Genomic DNA, 5,559 nt, shown 5'->3' on the forward strand with positions numbered 1-5,559 from the left:
TATGTAAGGGTGAAATACAAACAAGCAGGAAATTTCAGTAGCATAAAAGGTTAAATAGATTTTTAATTTTTATGTTATATTTTACCTTAAGTTCTGGGATACATTGCTGAACGTACAGGTTTGTTACATGGGTATACATATGCCATGGTGGTTTGCTGTACCTATCAACCTGTCATCTAGGTTTTAAGCCCTGCGTGCATTAGCTATTTGTCCTAATACTCTCCCTCCCCCTTTTCCCCCACCCCCTGAAAGGCCCTGGTGATGTTCCCTTCCCTGTGTCCGTGTTGTTCAGCTCCTACTTATGAGTGAGAACATGTGTTGTTTGGTTTTCTGTTCCTGTGTTAGTTTGCTGAGAATGATGGCTTCCAGTTTCATCTGTATCCCTGCAAAGGACATGAACTCATTCTTTTTTATGGCTGCATAGCATTCCATGGTGTATATGTGCCACATTTTCTTTATCCAGTCTATCATTGATGGGCATTTGAGTTGGTTCCAAGTCTTTGCTATTGTAAATAGTGCTGCAGTAAACGTAAGTGTGCATGTGTCTTTATAGTAGCACGACTTATAATCCTTTGGATATATATTCAGTAATGGGATTGCTGGGTCAAATGGTATTTCTCATTCTAGATCCTTGAGGAATTACTGCACTATCTTCCACAATGGTTGAACTAATTTATACTCCCACCAACAGTGTAAAAGTGTTCCTGTTTCTCCACATCCTCTCCAGCATCTGCTGTTTCCTGACTTTTTAATGATCGCCATTCTAACTGGTATGAGATGGTTAAATAGATTTTTTTTAAATGTTTACACTGTTTACTCTGTTTATAGTTTCTTTTGCTGTGCAGAAGCTCTTTAGTTTCATTATATCCTACTTGTCAATTTTTGTTTTATTTACAATTGCTTTTCAGAACTGAGTCATAAATTATTTCTTAAGGCAGATGTCCTGACTGGTGTATTTTTAGGTTTTCTTCTAGGATTGTTATAGTTTGAGGTCTTATATTTAAATTTTTCATTCATCTTGAGATAAGTTTTGTATGTGGTGAGAGGTTGGGGTTATTCTTCTGCATATGGCTAGCCATCTATTCCAACACCATTTGTTGAATAGAGAGTACTTTCCTCACTGCTTGTTTTTGCTGATTCTGTCAAAGATCAGATGGCTATAGGTACACAGCTTTATTACTGGGTTCTCTATTCTGTTCCATTTGTCTATGTGTCTTCCTTTGTACCAGTACCATGCGGTTTTGATTACTATAGCCTAATAGTATGCTTTGAAATTGGGTAGTGTGATGCCTCCAACCTTGCTCTTTTTGCTTAGGATTGCTTCAGCTATGTTGATTCTTCTTTGGTTCTACATGAATTTTAGAATAGTTTTGTTTTCTTCTAATTCTGTGAAGAATGATATTGGTAGTTTGATAGGAATGGCATTGAATTTGTAGATTGCTTTGGGCAGTATGGCCATTTTAATAATATTGATTCTTCCAGTCATGAGCATGGAATGTTTTTTATTTCTTTGTGTCATCTGTAGTTCCTTTTAACAGTGTTTTGTAGTTCTACTTGTAGAAATCTTTCACCGCCTTGGTTTGATGTATTCCTAGGTATTTTGTTTTTGTGTGTGTGGCAATTGCAAATGAGAGTGTGTTCTTGATTTGGCTCTGAGCTTAAACGTTACTGGTGTATGGAAATGCTCTGATTTTCATACACTGTTTTGTATCTGAAACTTTACTGAAATTGTTTATCAGGTTCCAGGAGACTTTTGGTGGAGTCTTCAGGGTCTTCTAGGTATATAATCATTAAGTCTGCAAAGAGAGATAATTTGCCTTCTTCTTTCCTATTAGGGTGCCTTTTATTTCTTTATCTTGCCTGATTACTCTGGCAAAGACTTTCAGTACTATGTTGAATAAAAGTGGTTGAGAGTGGGTATATTTGTCTTGCTGTAATTCTTAGGAAAATGCATTCAGCTTTTGCCTGTTTGGTATGATGTTGGCTCTGAGTTTGTCATAAATGGATCTTATTATTTTGATGTATGTTTCTTTGATTCCTAGTTTGTTGATGGTTTATTATGAAAGGAGTTGGATTTTATCAAAAGCCCTTTCTATACCTATTGAGATGATCATGTGACTTTTGTTTTCAATTCTGTTTATGTGACAAATTTATTGATTTGCATGTGTTGAACCAACTTTGCATCCTAGGAATGAAGCCTACTTGATCACAGTGAATTAACTTTCTGATGTGCCACTGGATTCAGTTTGCTAGGATTTTTACATCTATTTTCATCATGGATATTGGCCTGTGGTTTTCCTTTTTTGTTGTGTCCTGTGAGGTTTTTGTTTCAGGGTGAAGCTGGCTTGATAGAATGAGTTAGGGAGGACTCCGTCCTCCTAGATTTTTTTGGAATAGTTTCAGTAGAATTAGTACCAGCTGGTACTACCTAGAGGATCAAGGTATGTTTGAATTATGGTTTGAAATCACGTTTACATGTCAAATTTACAAAAAAAAAAAAAAAAAAAAAATCAGTTCTGAGCCAGAAGTTGTACTACTGAAGTTCTCTGGTGTAATCATTCTCACCCATGTCATATCCTCTTCCTTAAAGTTGAGGACGGATATTAGAAGTTCAACAAAGCTGAGCTGTACTCAACTTTGGAGGTGAAGGTAAACTCCATGGCTAGAGGAGCAGTTTTAGCACATAGCATCATTTGATGTGGAGTCAGTGTCATCATTTTTATAATGATTCAGTCTTTTATAAATGGCTTCAATAACATTCTGCTTGTTTGCCATTTCACTCCCAGGTGGCAGGCTGGGGATTTTCTCATTGGCTAATGTGTACATCACATGGATAAGTCAGGGACACCTTCCCCCTACTTCTTTATGATTTCTTCTACTCTGCATTCCAGGTACTTGTCCAACTCTGCCTCCTTCTTCGCTGCTTCTGCTGATACTTTGGGTGCATTTGGAAAACAGATTAAAATCACACTCATGTTGTCTCGACTTCCCTTGTATAAACAGGTGTCGACTACTTCATTGCAAACTTTCTCAGGGTCATCAGTGACTTCAAGTGTGGATCTTACAAAATCACAGAGCTCTTCATTTCTTATAACGTCCCAGACACCATCACATGCAAGGATAGTGAACTGATCATCTTCTTCAGGTCTTTCAATATCATGGACTTCAGGCTCTGTTGAGACAAGCTGCTCAGTAGGACCTTTCCCATGGATACATTTGTAATCAAAATTCCCAAGGGCTATCGATACAGCCAGAGAGCCTTTCACATACTGAGTCATTACAGAGCCACCTGCATTCAAATTCATTCTTTTTCCAGTGGATTTGCAATTTGTGAAGAAATGAACTTTCTGTTCCTACAAAGTAAACTTCTAGAGTCTCCACAGTTAATGAAATAAGTATGTTGGGGAGAAAGTAAGACACTTACAGCTGTTGACCCTCTTCTATCTGCACCATCTTTCTTCTCTGACATAACTCTCATGTGCTCATCAATCTCCAGGAAACCTGTTCTGATTCCATTCTTTACATTTTCTACAGAAGGGGCTCCTGCAGACCCTTTAACCCTGGTTATTGGTGATGTGATCTCACAAATACTCACAGCAGTATTTGGCAACCTAAGAACCAGGATGCCCATCATACACAGCAAAGAATGACCGTGTTTCAAGTCTAGTTGGCAAAGCAATCACAGCCGTATGTGCATCCTCCATTTCAATACGCCAACCTTGCATGCTGCTTAGCTCATAGCGCAACTCATTACCCCGCCCCTGGGCATTATGCTCTTCCATCTTTGTTTGTCTAAAAATGCTCCCATTATATCATAATCCTCTAGGACTGTATTAAAAAGTCAAAAAACAACAACAAAACCCCAAAAAGTAAAACAACAACAACAAAAACAAGGCTGTGGAGGCAGGGAATGCTTATACATTGTTGGTGGGAATGTAAATTGATTCAGCCACTGTGGAAAGCAAAGAAATTAAAACTTTTAATGTCTCAAAGAACATAAAACAGAACTACCATTCAACCCAGAAATCCCACTACTGAGTATGTATCCAAAAGAGAATAAATCATTCTACCAAAAAGACATATACTTTTATATTCATAACAGTGCTGTTTACTATAGCACCACAATCAACCTAGATGCCCATCCTTGGTGCACTGGATAAAGAAAATGTGGTACATATACATGTTGGTCTACTAAACACCATATAAAAGAACAAAAGTATTTCCTTTGCAGCAATTTGGATGCAGCTGGAGGCCATTATTCCAAGCAAATTAACGCAGAAAGAGAAAAACAAATACTGCATGTTCTCACGTGTAAGTGGGAGCTAAACATTGAGAACTCATGAACATAATATGGCAACAATAGATATTGGGGACTAACAAAATGTGGATGGAGGAAGGAAAGCAAGAGTTGCAAACCTAACTTTTGGATACTACGTTCTATATCTGGGGGACAGAGCATTTGCATCCCCAACCTTAACATCATGTGATATAACCGTGTAACATACCTGCATATGTATCTATTGAATCTAAAATGAAAGTTGAAATTATTTTTAAAAACATTATACTAGTATAATTTTAAAGCATCCTACATATACTAGCTTTTGAACATATGATTAAAATACCCATATGATTTTATTGTAGAGATTAGGGAAGCTTTATTTTCTGACCAGTATTAGAAAAGATTTGAGTAACAATTACCTACAATCTTCATGCAAACTTCTTTCACCTGGTATAATATGTTCCTTAAGAAACTTAATAACATTTCAAAGACTTTTTGTTTCAAATATTGGTTATTATTTTAATACTAAATTTTATTCTAATATATTAAACATAAAAAGAATATAACTGTTTTAAAAAATGCTATTTCCAGAGCACTAGGGGATAAAATGATACATTTACTTATGTAACCCTTTCTTAATATTCCTTTGTATTTTATTACTATCAGTGAGAGTTTTTGAATTGGATAAAAAAAGCTTAAGGGATTAGAAAAGTTCTCTCAATATATACCTCTCGTTGGCTAATTCTGCTTCTAGCCTTTTAATGAGACTGTCGAGAATTATTCTCTTACTGAACGTCTTTCCCTACTCTCAGACCTGCCATCATTACATCTTACATGAAGCTAAGAACATGGAAGACAGAAGTAGCCCAAGAGTAAGTGTTTTATTGTTCCCAGGAGTAAGAGTGCCAGAGATGTAGCTGGGAACTTGCCCAATGGCGTCTCCATTTTTGACAATTTCTAGGCTCAGGTGTCAGTCAGTGTTAGCTTTGGCCTGCTGCCACCCAAGAAATTCTGCCTCATTCTGAGCTCTTTGTCACCCAGGTTACTAATTGTGCTTTCAGGGATTCTAAACCTCCTCAACCTATACCAGTTGTCTTTTTTTTAAAAAAAGATAACATGTATTTATAGACTACAAACAAATTATACACATACACACATATAATTAAGATATATATAATTATAGCTATTTTGTATAGTATACACAATAGTGCTCCTGTAGCTAAACCCAAGTTTGGCTGCTTACTGCTTGAAAGGCAAAACTCAAGAGACAAGTGTTAGTG

General features: G+C 36.7%; 1 pseudogene; it reads right to left on the reverse strand.

The window, feature by feature from the left end:
• Window positions 1-2,855: 2,855 nt before the first annotated feature.
• LOC111547416 lies at window positions 2,856-3,808 on the reverse strand (annotated as a pseudogene).
• Window positions 3,809-5,559: the final 1,751 nt, after the last annotated feature.

Source organism: Piliocolobus tephrosceles, chromosome 7, assembly GCF_002776525.5.
Source record: "Piliocolobus tephrosceles isolate RC106 chromosome 7, ASM277652v3, whole genome shotgun sequence".
NCBI classification, from domain to species: Eukaryota; Metazoa; Chordata; class Mammalia; order Primates; family Cercopithecidae; genus Piliocolobus; species Piliocolobus tephrosceles.